The 15,048-nt window shown below is 43.0% G+C and overlaps 1 long non-coding RNA gene across 1 annotated transcript; it reads right to left on the bottom strand.

Annotated features, from left to right (window-relative positions):
* Positions 1-406: 406 nt before the first annotated feature.
* Positions 407-14,818, bottom strand: LOC142477501 (uncharacterized). The gene is made up of 3 exons (XR_012792437.1): positions 14,762-14,818; positions 13,295-13,360; positions 407-1,949 (listed from the first exon to the last, which is right to left on the bottom strand). It is a non-coding gene; the product is annotated as an uncharacterized LOC142477501 (long non-coding RNA).
* Positions 14,819-15,048: the final 230 nt, after the last annotated feature.

The raw sequence follows: 15,048 nt of genomic DNA, 5'->3' as shown, positions 1-15,048 counted from the left end.
ATGTCCACATTGGGGGATTGGGGGGAAAAAAAGGGGAGGGGGGGAGTGGGAAGGGGGAGTAGAGGGGTGGGGTAGGAGTGGACGGTTGTGGGATGGATGGTGGGTTCCCACTAACTAATCACAGAATGCATAGAATATATGGATCCAGTGACTCACACGGGCTTGTGTGGTGTCTCTCCCTCAACGCTGACTGGTGTGGGTAAATACAGACTCATATACTGGAGTCTCAGATATACATTAAACTCACACGGCCTGATGTGAGTCCTTGCCCTCAGAGGGTAATGTCCTGTATGGATGGTGTCCTGTTGTTTCAGCAGAGTTGTCCCCCGATGGGTGTGGTGTGTGAGTGTCTCCTCTCCCCGTATCCCAAATGACCAAAAAGAAATGTGCAAACCAAAAGTCAAAATGAATTAAAAGGTCTTTAATGGGTTAACAGTGAAGACATGTGCATACACTATGCATACATGTTGTGGTGCTTAAAAGGTATAAAACAATATGACACGATAACACAACGAACTAAACAGTATGTGATGTACTGAAGCAAACACAAAAAAGGACTCTCACACTAAACGAATATACAAAATCACTTGCCCAGCATCATCCGCTCAGAGCACTCCTGCACGATCTCCTCCTCCGTTTTTTGCTCCAACTGGCGCGTCCGGCAGCGGAACCGGAAAGGGGGATCTAAACCGGATGTCCTGCAGTGTGCTGGGTCCCTCTGTCAATGAGCTCCGGCAGGGAACTACGCGTTTCGCAATAAGCTTCGTCAGGTTCCTGCCGGATGCTCATTGTGTGCTGCATTTATAGGTGCCCCCATTAGTTTAATTGGAGAAACACCTGGATTAAGGGCATGGTTTAAATTTAGACAGTTATATCTCTTTATAGGAGCTACCTTTGGAAGCCCCTAATGTCAGGGATAGTGAGATGTGCCTGTAAATATAAATAATGGGTTAGATAAGCATATATTAAAATTAGATAAGCATATATTAAAATAAATCAATACATTATAAAAACTACATTTTAAAAAATACTTAGAGATGATCATTGTATTTGTCCTTAGAAGCATTTTAAGTTTAATAAAAAACGGTGGAAATTGGAATTTGATTGGGGTATTTGTGTGATTTGGAATCTTTTAGTTCCTCCGTGTGCAGTATTTTTAAAACCATTCTCTGTTGGTTAAAATCTTTACATATGTAATACAATAGTGCCACCATGTGGCTGGATGTGAAAATTACCTCAACACTGTCATAACCTAATGGTAAAAGTTAAGCAATCTTGGTAGTGTGGCACACATCCCTTTAAAGTAACTTAAAAATGTGCCAGAGTGTATTACAGCAAAAAATATATTTATGTGACAAAAGTTATAACGAATTACATATTTGACGGAAAAAATATAATATTATTATTATCAAGATGGTTAAAAAACCTTACTGTTTATAGCCACTACATCTGACATAAGGGTAGAACAACCTAGGCACCCAAAATCTTGGTTTCCTCATTCAGCTATCTAAAATGTACCACTCAATATCTCCGTGTTAGTTAAAAGATATTTCAAATGCTGCCACCAAGTGGCCGCATATCGAAATTGCTACTTCAAAACCCTAATATTATCTCTACCACACTGTGGATAGTGCGGTATTCAGTTAAGTGTAGAGTCCTTGTTTAAAATATATTGCAAAAGTATATTCCAGTGGATGACGAGAGTATATCAAATATGCATGAGCATGGGTTTACACAGACATTTGATATTAGAAAAATACTTGTATAGGTGATTTCGACGCGGAGCTCTCATGTGGTGAAAAAGTTCAAAATGTTCAAAACGTATAGTCCAGATTCTTCATAACTCCTTTCTAACTTCAATTCATGTTGCAGAGGTTGTCGCGATGGTATGCATCATTTCTGGTCCTCAAGGGTTGGTTCGAGGTAGATTCATATTTGGGACGTGCGCCCTATTGGAGATTGGAGAGGAAGTGGATCAGTGTGTGTTAAAACAAAGAGGTAGATGTAAATGAAATTTAATAAAATAAAATAGTAGATGTTATAGAATAGTAGATGTTTATAAAATATTAAAAAATAAAAGTTGTTTAAAAATTGTTTACAAATGGGGGATTTGGAGCAGATTGATGGGTGTTCAGAGAAAGGCTGCAATGTCTATCTCTACATTGAGGCCTGTGGGTACCAGGCTTTTCAATTTGTAGATCCAAAACGTTTCTTTTCTTGATAGAGATGTCAGTCTGTCGCCTCCCCTCCAATGTGGGGGGACTACTTCAATGCCCCTAAATTCAAGGCCCGACGGATCTCCTTGGTGATGTAGTGCGAAATGCTTAGAGACACTATGTGTCATTAGTTTCCGTCTGATATTCCCTTATATTCCCGTATATTCGTTTAGTGTGAGAGTCCTTTTTTGTGTTTGCTTCAGTACATCACATTGTGTTATCGTGTCATATATTGTTTTATACCTTTTAAGCACCACAACATGTATGCATAGTGTATGCACATGTCTTCACGGTTAACCCATTAAAGACCTTTTAATTCATTTTGACTTTTGGTTTGCACATTGCTTTTTGGTCATTTGGGATACGGGGAGAGGAGACACTCACACACCACACCCATCGGGGGACAACTCTGCTGAAACAACAGGACACCATCCATACAGGACATTACCCTCTGAGGGCAAGGACTCACATCAGGCCGTGTGAGTTTAATGTATATCTGAGACTCCAGTATATGAGTCTGTATTTACCCACACCAGTCAGCGTTGAGGGAGAGAAACCACACAAGCCCGTGTGAGTCACTGGATCCATATATTCTATGCATTCTGTGATTAGTTAGTGGGAACCCACCATCCATCCCACAACCGTCCACTCCTACCCCACCCCTCTACTCCCCCTTCCCACTCCCCCCCTCCCCTTTTTTTCCCCCCAATCCCCCAATGTGGACATGATACACTAATATCGTGTTTTATTCTTTTATTCTTGTCTTAATACTGCATCCGGATCCACTATATCCGTGAAGTCCACGAGGTTCGCGCTGACCATCTTCACACCACTACTGCCACGCTGAGAAGGACACGGGATTCCCTTCTCCAAGGTCAAGCAGCAACCACAAAATCAACTAAAAGGGCCAGTATATGTTTTTCTACACACCCTTTTGCACCACAAACACCAAAATCATATTTTATATTTTATCATTTTTTAACAGAGTAAGGCGTTACAACAACTTTTTAAGCCACAAAATTTAGGGAGCGCCCCAGTCCAAATAACCTCCAGACTTCTCTAATCCCATCCTGGTGGCAGCACCCCACATTAGAAATCTCAACATGGAAGTAGCAACCATAGAGATAGAAGATATGGTCGAAATCAAGGAGAGTGTTTTCACAAAAAGAATTTTTAGAAGTAACAACATAGAGAACAAAATGAGAGAAATTGAGTCAGCGGAAATGGGAGACTTAGAAACAATAAATAATGAATTCGATAAACTAGAGAATTTACTTAAGAAGGAGACCAAAAAGGTCTGGGACAAAGTCTACCTAGAAAAATACATTGACATCAAACGTATTCCTAGGGGTTTACGGTTTGATAAAAAATCATCCTTTGAATTAGCAGATGTAGAATACAATGTACAATGGGAGGAAGCTATGGATGCCTGTTCATTCACTTTAATGAAACTTATCATTAAACACCATACAAAGACACTAATAGAAATTGACCGAGAAGTCACACTAATTCAGAAAAGATTAGAAACCTCTATAGATAATCCCACCTTCATAAGTAGGGACAGAAAACTAGCGGATGAAATAGACGCCATAGAAAAAAACCTGATAGAGTCAAAGAACAAAAAATTCAGACGAGACGAGGAAGATTATGTAGTGGGGTCAAACCCCAAATGGCAACGGATCTCACTAGTCCCACCTAGCACCCCAAGGGATAGGAAAATGTTCGAATATAGGAGTAGAGAAGATAGTAATAAAAACCAGAATTCAAGATCCAACACATTAAGCTATCCAACGAATCCAGAGAGGCATAAGAACTATCCCAAATATGAAAACAATAAGAATGTATCATTTAATAAAGAGGCTAGACAAATTCCACCAAGAAGGCAGGAGGCGGGTGCCCTAGAAACCCCTAGAGAGAATAAAGAAACTAAAACGCACACTATTGAAGACACAGGAAGCCACAAAAGGGACGAGGCAAAGAAAAATGATAGAGACAGAGAAGAACATTGGCAGGACAATAAATACTATTCTAAAGCAAAAGAGTATCACGAAAGGTATCACACTGCTAAGCCAACAACATATAACTACAGAACTAGATCACCACTTGAACGTGATAGCAGGTATGAGAAAGAAAGGAGCAGAGATAGGGACCACAGATCACCTTACAAACACTATGGGTCAAATCGGGAATACAGAGAGAGACGCTATGAGAGAGAAGAAAGCCAAAGGAGACACTACCGGTCACCCCACAAACAATATAGGGACCAAAGCCCAAGACGGGAACGCAAATCACCTTACAGGGAACAGAGGCAAACATACAGAGAAAGACATGATAAGGAGCAAGGTCACGTGAGAGAACAACGATCACCCAGACCACATACAGGTCATTTTTTAGAACAGGCCCAAGTAGCAAAACCACCACCAATAGCCACCCAGAATCGCACTCTAGTGGTAGAAGAACAGAAAGAAATAGAAACACCAAACACAAAACTCAGAAAAAGACCACACGAGGAAAGCGGGGAGGAAGAAGGACACAGGAAAAGAGCAGCGATGTAAACAATACTGTATATTTAATCTAAGTAAAAAAGAACTCAACAACATAGATGAATGTAAGCTTATAAAAAAGGGGCTGAATTTCGCGCCAGTTGCTAAGGCGAATAGTTTTAATCTGTATATAGACGCACACAAATACATCAGACAGCTTACGCTTAAAAAAAAATTCTTTCCAAAGACGCACAAACTAGGGAGATAGTAAGTAATGATACGAACATAAACATAGAGAGTGATTTTAAACATTCAAATCTTAAAAACAAGTCCAAATTCTATCCTAGCTGGGCAAAAGGCCATAATCTAGAAGTGTTCCACCAAAAAATCCAGGAAGACTTTGACAAACTGACCTCAGGTACGACAAAGATAACGAAGAACAATTTAACACTAAAAGAGAAAATCGCTTTGCAAAACTTAGAGAAAGATAAGGATATCATATTCAAACAAGCAGACAAAGGGGGGGGGGGGGGGTTGTCATTATGGACACTGAATATTATAAGGGAGAAGCAGAGAGGATATTATCTGACGACATCACCTATGCACGTCTTAAGACGAATCCGCATAAAGAATTCTGTATAGAATTCCTCACCCTACTAGACAAAGGCAGTACAACAGGAGTCCTAAATGAAAAAGAATACGACTATTTAAATATAAAATTCCCAGTTATGCCGATATTTTATTTTTTACCCAAAATACATAAGGATATTAAAGCACCACCAGGGAGACCCATCATCTCTGGGATAGGCTCACTCACGTCGCGACTATCGGAATATATAGATGGTTTTCTACAACCATATGTTGCGGAGATGCGGTCCTATCTAAGAGATACCACGCAAATTCTTAATGTATTAGAACAGGTAATTTGGCAAGATGACTACAAAATCTGCACTTGTGATGTAACTTCATTATACACATCCATAAAACACGACGATGGAATTGAAGCCATCAATAGGACATTAACAAAAGACCCAACTGTTAAAATAGAACAAAGACGCTTCATTTTAGAAAGTATCAATTTTATTCTGAAGCATAACCTTTTTAAATTTGATGGAACATATTTCCTACAAAAATGTGGCACAGCGATGAGTACGAAATTCGCACCAAGTTATGCCAATCTGTTCATGGACAATTGGGAGACTGATACCATCTGGTCAGAGCATGAATTTGGTGCGGATCTCGTGCTATGGCGAAGATACATCGATGATGTGTTTTTCATCTGGAAAGGTAGTAGTGAAAACTTGAACCATTTCTTAAACTATATTAATACTAATGAGAGGAACTTGGCTTTTACAACTTGCATAGGAAATAACACGGTAGACTTCTTAGACCTTACTATTTACATAGAAGACACCAAACTAAAGACTAAAACTTTCTTCAAAAAAGTGGACTGTAACAACTACCTACTTAACACTAGCTGCCACCACAAAAAATGGTTAAAGAACATACCCCCAGGACAGTTTCGTCGAATTAGGAGAAACTGTAGCGATGACCATATTTATAGGGAACAATCCAATATTCTTAAGAAGCGTTTCATTGCTAAAAACTATGATAACGATAAGATGGATATAGCAATAAGAGAAAAGTAGGGGAGCTCGAACGTAGTGAAATCCTTAAAACTAATCCACCTAAGCCCAAAGAAGAGTTCAGCATCGCTTTCTTAACACAGTTTAGTCAGGATGCAGGAAGCATACAACAGATCCTGAATAAACACTGGCATCTCCTACAGGGAGACCCCACCCTGAAAGAGTACCTCCCAGAAAAACCGAAAGTCATCTATAAAAGGGCAGATAACATCAAAAGAAAGTTAGCACCAAGCCTCTTTAGAATGGAGAATAGAACAACAGGCCAGGACTCAAACTGGCTACAAACAGCCAAAGGTTTCCATAGATGTAATACATGCAAAGCATGCAAACAGGGAAGTAAGGAAACAATTCAGTTCAGCTCTAATACAACAGGAGAACAGTTCAAAACCGGCAGCTTCATTAATTGCAAATCAGAATTCGTAGTCTACCTTTTAAACTGCCCCTGTGGACTCTAATATGTAGGGCGCACCAGTCGACCCCTGCGGGTGCGTATTTTGGAACACCTAGGGAATATCAGACGGAAACTAATGACACATAGTGTCTCTAAGCATTTCGCACTACATCACCAAGGAGATCCGTCGGGCCTTGAATTTAGGGGCATTGAAGTAGTCCCCCCACATTGGAGGGGAGGCGACAGACTGACATCTCTATCAAGAAAAGAAACGTTTTGGATCTACAAATTGAAAAGCCTGGTACCCACAGGCCTCAATGTAGAGATAGACATTGCAGCCTTTCTCTGAACACCCATCAATCTGCTCCAAATCCCCCATTTTTAAACAATTTTTAAACAACTTTTATTTTTTAATATTTTATAAACATCTACTATTCTATAACATCTACTATTTTATTTTATTAAATTTCATTTACATCTACCTCTTTGTTTTAACACACACTGATCCACTTCCTCTCCAATCTCCAATAGGGCGCACGTCCCAAATATGAATCTACCTCGAACCAACCCTTGAGGACCAGAAATGATGCATACCATCGCGACAACCTCTGCAACATGAATTGAAGTTAGAAAGGAGTTATGAAGAATCTGGACTATACGTTTTGAACATTTTCACCACATGAGAGCTCCGCGTCGAAATCACCTATACAAGTATTTTTCTAATATCAAATGTCTGTGTAAACCCATGCTCATGCATATTTGATATACTCTCGTCATCCGCTGGAATATACTTTTGCAATATATTTTAAACAATGACTCTACACTTAACTGAATACCGCACTATCCACAGTGTGGTAGAGATATTAGGGTTTTGAAGTAGCAATTTCGATATGCGGCCACTTGGTGGCAGCATTGTATTACAAATGAAATATCTTTTAACTAACACGGAGATATTGAGTGGTACATTTTAGATAGCTGAATGAGGAAACCAAGATTTTGGGTGCCTAGGTTGTTCTACCCTTATGTCAGATGTAGTGGCTATAAACAGTAAGGTTTTTTAACCATCTTGATAATAATAATATTATATTTTTTCCGTCAAATATGTAATTCGTTATAACTTTTGTCACATAAATATATTTTTTGCTGTAATACACTCTGGCACATTTTTAAGTTACTTTAAAGGGATGTGTGCCACACTACCAAGATTGCTTAACTTTTACCATTAGGTTATGACAGTGTTGAGGTAATTTTCACATCCAGCCACATGGTGGCACTATTGTTTTACATATGTAAAGATTTTAACCAACAGAGAATGGTTTTAAAAATACTGCACACGGAGGAACTAAAAGATTCCAAATCACACAAATACCCCAATCAAATTCCAATTTCCACCGTTTTTTATTAAACTTAAAATGCTTCTAAGGACAAATACAATGATCATCTCTAAGTATTTTTTAAAATGTAGTTTTTATAATGTATTGATTTATTTTAATATATGCTTATCTAATTTTAATATATGCTTATCTAACCCATTATTTATATTTACAGGCACATCTCACTATCCCTGACATTAGGGGCTACCAAAGGTAGCTCCTATAAAGAGATATAACCGTCTAAATTTAAACCATGCCCTTAATCCAGGTGTTTCTCCAATTAAACTAATGGGGGCACCTATAAATGCAGCACACAATGAGCATCCGGCAGGAACCTGACGAAGCTTATTGCGAAACGCGTAGTTCCCTGCCGGAGCTCATTGACAGAGGGACCCAGCACACTGCAGGACATCCGGTTCAGATCCCCCTTTCCGGTTCCGCTGCCGGACGCGCCAGTTGGAGCAAAAAACGGAGGAGGAGATCGTGCAGGAGTGCTCTGAGCGGATGATGCTGGGCAAGTGATTTTGTATATTCGTTTAGTGTGAGAGTCCTTTTTTGTGTTTGCTTCAGTACATCACATACTGTTTAGTTCATTGTGTTATCGTGTCATATATTGTTTTATACCTTTTAAGCACCACAACATGTATGCATAGTGTATGCACATGTCTTCACTGTTAACCCATTAAAGACCTTTTAATTCATTTTGACTTTTGGTTTGCACATTGCTTTTTGGTCATTTGGGATACGGGGAGAGGAGACACTCACACACCACACCCATCGGGGGACAACTCTGCTGAAACAACAGGACACCATCCATACAGGACATTACCCTCTGAGGGCAAGGACTCACATCAGGCCGTGTGAGTTTAATGTATATCTGAGACTCCAGTATATGAGTCTGTATTTACCCACACCAGTCAGCGTTGAGGGAGAGACACCACACAAGCCCGTGTGAGTCACTGGATCCATATATTCTATGTATTCTGTGATTAGTTAGTGGGAACCCACCATCCATCCCACCACCGTCCACTCCTACCCCACCCCCCTACTCCCCCTTCCCACTCCCCCCCTCCCCTTTTTTTCCCCCCAATCCCCCAATGTGGACATGATACACTAATATCGTGTTTTATTCTTTTATTCTTGTCTTAATACTGCATCCGGATTCACTATATCCGTGAGGTCCACGAGGTTCGCGCTGACCATCTTCACACCACTACTGCCACGCTGAGAAGGACACGGGATTCCCTTCTCCAAGGTCAAGCAGCAACCACAAAATCAACTAAAAGGGCCAGTATATGTTTTTCTACACACCCTTTTGCACCACAAACACCAAAATCATATTTTATATTTTATCATTTTTTAACAGAGTAAGGCGTTACAACAACTTTTTAAGCCACAAAATTTAGGGAGCGCCCCAGTCCAAATAACCTCCGTGACGGGGTGACTGACTGGGGTGACACACACACACACACTCTCCCATGCATGCATGCACACACATACACACACTCTCCCATGCATGCACATGCACACACACACACACACACACACACACACACACACACACACACACACACACACACACACGACAGGGGGTAGAAGAGGAAAGGCCGCACGACCGAGCACCACCACTGACCCGCTCGCTCCCCCCCCCCCCCGCGACCATCTCCCGCCCTGCGCGGACAGCCACGGGACAGTGGAGAAGCGGAGACAAAGTAGGTAAGGGGGGAAAACCCCCGCTACCATCTCCAGCCCCGCGCGGGGATCAGGCGAAGCGGCGCGGGAAGCCGGGGTAAGCGGGGAACACCCCCACTACCATCACCCGCCCCCCAAGGGTATCGCGGGAAGCCGGGGTAAGTGGGGAAGCCCCCCACTACCATCACCCGCCCCCCAAGGGTATCGCGGGGAACATCCCCACTACCATCACCAGCCCCGCGCGGGTATCGCGGGAAGCCGGGGAACACCCACTACCATCACCCAGGGATCGGGGGAGGCCGGGGGGGGGGGGGGAGAAGGGGGGGGACACCTCTGCCCCGCGCGGGAAGCTGGGGTAAGCGGGGGCCGGGGAGAGAAGGGGGAACACCCACGCTACCATATCCAGCCACGCGCGGGTATCGGGGGTTGGGGGGAGAAAGGGGGAACTGCAGGAGGCAGGGAAGGAGCAGAGGGGATGGAGGATTGGAGAGTACTTACGCTCGTACTCTCCAACAGATCTCCGGCCAGAAAAAATGGCCATACGTTGGGGGCCGGCTCATATAGAGCCTGGCCGCGCGCCCACAAAGCCTGGGAGCGCGCGCCAATCAGCAGTCAGGTAGGGGGAGTTTTTTTTTTTTTTTTTGTTTCAGGCAGCTAGAGCGGGAAAATTTCAGCGCGAGCAGGGAAATTTAAAAAAATAAACACGTGTGCTGCTTGGGCCAATATTTACTCGCCCAGGGGTTAAATCCACCCGCCCCGGGCGTGTAAATGTATAGGATTGTCGAACACTGTATATATATATATATATATATGTGTGTGTGCGTGTGCGTGTGTGTGTGCTTGTGTGTGTGTGTATGTGTGTGTGTGTATGTGTGTGTGCGTTTGTGTGTGTGTATGAGCAGAGCAGTGACGTCACCAGCTCCCCAAGCAGGAGCGCCGGGTGTCCTGGCTATTTCGCAAGCTCACGCGGGGAGTGCTGCGGGCAAGTTGAGCGCGCTTCAAAGTCTCTTTTTTTTCCACTCTTTCGCCAGCACACATAGTTTTTATTCTTGACAGTATTAGATTTTCACTTACGCACAATTATTTTTTCTTTGACCAGCAGTATTATCTCCAAACACGTGGGACAGCTATGGGGACATCCTTTGCCCCCTCCTACGCCAACTTGTTCATGGGTTGGTGGGAGATGTCCCACGTGTTTGGAGATTCCAATCCCTTCAGGCGTCATGTGGTGTTTTACAAACGCTACATTGACGACCTGATTTTGATCTGGAGTGGTGGGGAGGAAGACCTTTTGAGGTTCTTTGAATACCTGGCAGACAATACTCTCAACTTGAAATTTACTCACACATATAATAAAAACCACATTTACTTTCTAGATTTAAATTTATATGTGGATATGGAGTATAATATTCAATCAGACATCTATAGAAAGGAGAATGCCAGGAACTCATTACTTCATTATAACAGTTGTCACGCACGCCCTCTGGTTAAGGGCATTCCAAAGGGGCAGTTCCTGCGATTACGCCGTAACTGCTCCACATTGGAGGCCTTTATCCACAGGGCGAAAGAGATGAGGAGGAGGTTCCTGTCGAGGGGATACGATGGTGCAGACCTTGATCAGGCATATCAGCATGCACTGAATATGGATAGGAATACCCTCACCAACATAGCAGCCAACAGTACCCAGATAGATACACAGGCCGAGAACACAGAAGCGCCATTCTTTATTACAAACTATAGCGAACAAGCAAACTCAATTAAAACCATCATACGCAAACATTGGGCCACACTTTCACTAGACCCTTTACTAAATAAAATGGCATGTGTGGGACCCAAAATAGTGTTCCGTAGAGCAGCTACGCTAGGGAATCTTCTGTCACCCAGTTTGCTGAAAACTACTAATACTAACCAGAATAAACTGTCTTTCTTTCCAAAATTGATTGGATCATTTAAATGTGGGCACTGTAAGATTTGTCCCAAAATGAAGAAAGTTAAACATTTCACTGATAAACTTGAAACACGGAAATATCAGATAAAAACCTTTATGTCATGTCAGACCAATTATGTCATATACTTGTTACAATGCGGATGTAAAAAAACAGTATGTGGGGCTTACCAGTAGAGCCTTAAAAATTCGCATTCTAGAACACTTAAGGCTCATCAAGAATTCAGACATGACACATCCGGTCCCAATCCACTTTAACAACTGTCCATTGGGTTCTGTGGACAATTTCAGTTGTTGCGCTATAGAACATGTAGTCCTCCCCCCTCGGGGAGGGGATAGAATCAAGCTCCCACACCAAAGGGAGGCGCACTGGATCCACACATTAAACACATTACAACCCAGTGGACTTAATGTGGATTGGGATCTACGATGTTTTCTTTAAGAGATATATAAGAGTGTTATACGTGGAATGCAGATATGTACATATTATGGTCTTCTTTAGAACAGAACGTCTATTGTGTATTTCTGATTTATTCTCTGCACTGTCCCTCCCTTAGCCTTTCCCCCTCCCCTCCCCCCTCCCCTCTCTCTTTCCCTCCCTCACATTTCTCATCCCCCCCCCTTCCATACCTCCCCCCCTCCTCTTTTCCCCCCCTTCTCTCCCCCCCCCCCCTTTTACCCTTGTTTCTCTCCCTTTCCCACCTACCTTCCCTTGATTCACTGGTCTATAAGTCACAAATATGTCTAAATAAAGCATTAGGAAGCCCCTATATGTATGACTGACTAATCGGTATATAACTTGGGTTATTGTGAATCTAGTGTTGAGTATATTCCACTTGCAGTGTTTGCAACAGCTTTTTATGTTTATTCATATACCTGGAATGTGCTGCCAAATAGTCTTATCATTTTGCTACTGTGTATGTCTGAATATATAATTTAGATGCTCTCTGTGCATATAATATGTTTATAGTGAGCTGCACAGACATTAAATACTTTAAATAGCATGATATTAGCTAACAGGCATATAGCACTGAAGGGGTTAAAGTTTTAATGCCGCTTTCGCGGGCTTTTAGGTATTTAAGAGGCTGTCACCACTTCTCCCCACTCCAAGACGAAGCCCTCTGCGTAAGGGTGAAACGCGTTGAGGGGGAGATGCTGGTGTAGCCCTGGTGTGTGTCAAATAAAGTTATGTTGAACTAGTCATCCGGGAGCCTTTCATTGGACATGCGCAGTTGCGCCGCACTTCTATCCATTTTCTTTTTTTTAAAGCCTGGGTGAAAACTAAACTCGGCAAGCACAGCGCGGTCAGCACGCTCAGCGCTAGCGTGGCCGCAGCCTAAGTGATGAGTAAAATACTTTCCCGCAGCTCCTGCGCTGACTCGCTTGCTACATACAGTTGCTTGCTTGCTGGATAGCGCAGTTGTGGGGATAATAATGCCGCGGCCGTGGGTTTGATCCCCACACCGGCCATTCTGCAGCTTTCTTTGCATTTGTTCTGTGTTTTATAAAAGATTATGAGGATGTAAAAGTTTAAATTGATAAACATACCATGAATCGCTCCCTAGGGTCGTCTCAATCAGCGCTGCTCCCTTCCCCCGTTACCACATGAGAACGCTGGGAAATTAAGGGATTTATAGCAGTATAGTGAAATATTAGGAACATTTTGTATGGAGCAGAATAATTAGCACAGGGAAAATAACAAGAAAATAAAGTCCATCATAAGCACAATTATTCACATATTTAATCTACATTCTTAGGCCGCGCTTATAGTACTGGCGACGTCGGCCGAAAACAGAAGCATTGCTGCCGCGTGCACTTATAGTGACATTGTCACGTGAACAAATCAAATTGCCGGAATCCCGCACTGCCACCGCCCGGCGAAACATATCTTTCGCCGGTGGCGACGGCGTCGTCACCCGTCGTGTCGCCATCGACGGCACTATAGGCACAGCCTTAATCATTTTTTCTCTCCCTTACTGAGCCTCTCTCTCCCCATCACTATGCCTCTCCCGCTCCCCCCTCCTGTCCACTGTCCCCCCCCCCTCCTCTCCCCCCCCCCCTCATAGCTGGAAATTTAGCTCACGTGCAACGCCGGGTCTACACACACACACACACACACACACACACACACACACACACACACACACACACACACACACACACACACACACACACACACACACACACACACACACACACACACACACACACACACACACACACACACACACACACACACACACACACACACACACACACACACACACACACACGACATTGTTTATTCAGTTCTTATCCCTTAACCAGCTTCTTCACTAGTAGTTTGGTTCCAGTTCTTATATTTCTCATTATGGGCTTTTAAATGTCTGTTACATTGTATATATATACATGTGCGCTAGCGTCCTTTGTTGCCATGGTAACAAGTATGATACACATGTGGTCCCGTGGCAACGACGCTCGTTATGAGGGGCAGACCTTGCCGTGACACGTGATGTCACAACCCGGAAGCACCGGCAACCAGATACGCGTGGTCTTACCGGCTAATTTGAGACCTCCACACAACTGGAACGGGGTCTGCTTAATAGCGTTTTGGCGCCAAGTGGGTGGGGGCGAATGTCAGTGTTACATAAATGTCTGTCTGTTATATTTGTGTAACACTGAGGGGCGATGAGACGGAAGGGCTGCCGCCCGGAAACGTTATTTGTTCCTTTCTGTCTGTAAATATACACTACGGCACGTAATATAGTGGGCGCGCTTGCTCCGGCGTGCGCACGTGGCACTTATATATGGCTGTGGTTAGCCAGCCGTTCTATACTAGGTAAAACACTTTCCCGCAGCTCCTGCGCTGACTCGCTTGCTACATACAGTTGCTTGCTGGATAGCGCAGTTGTGGGGATAATAATGCCGCGGCCGTGGGTTTGATCCCCACACCGGCCATTCTGCAGCTTTCTTTGCATTTGTTCTGTGTTTTATAAAAGGTTACGAGGATGTAAAAGTTTAAATTGATAAACATACCATGAATCGCTCCCTAGAGTCGTCTCAATCAGCACTGCTCCCTTCCCCCGTTACCACACGAGAACGCTGGGAAATTAAGGGATTTATCTCAGTATAGTGAAATATTAGGAACATTTTGTATGGAGTAGAATAATTAGCACAGGGAAAATAACAGGAAAATAAAGCCCATCATAAGCACAATTTTTCAAATATTTAATCTACATTCTTAGGCCGCGCATATAGTACTGGCGACGTCGGCCGAAAACAGAAGCATTGCCGCCACGTGCACTTATAGTGCCCGCTACGGC

Source organism: Ascaphus truei, unplaced genomic scaffold (assembly GCF_040206685.1).
Source record: "Ascaphus truei isolate aAscTru1 unplaced genomic scaffold, aAscTru1.hap1 HAP1_SCAFFOLD_2161, whole genome shotgun sequence".
Lineage (NCBI taxonomy): Eukaryota > Metazoa > Chordata > Amphibia > Anura > Ascaphidae > Ascaphus > Ascaphus truei.
This window is presented reverse-complemented; position numbering and strand designations above follow the sequence as displayed.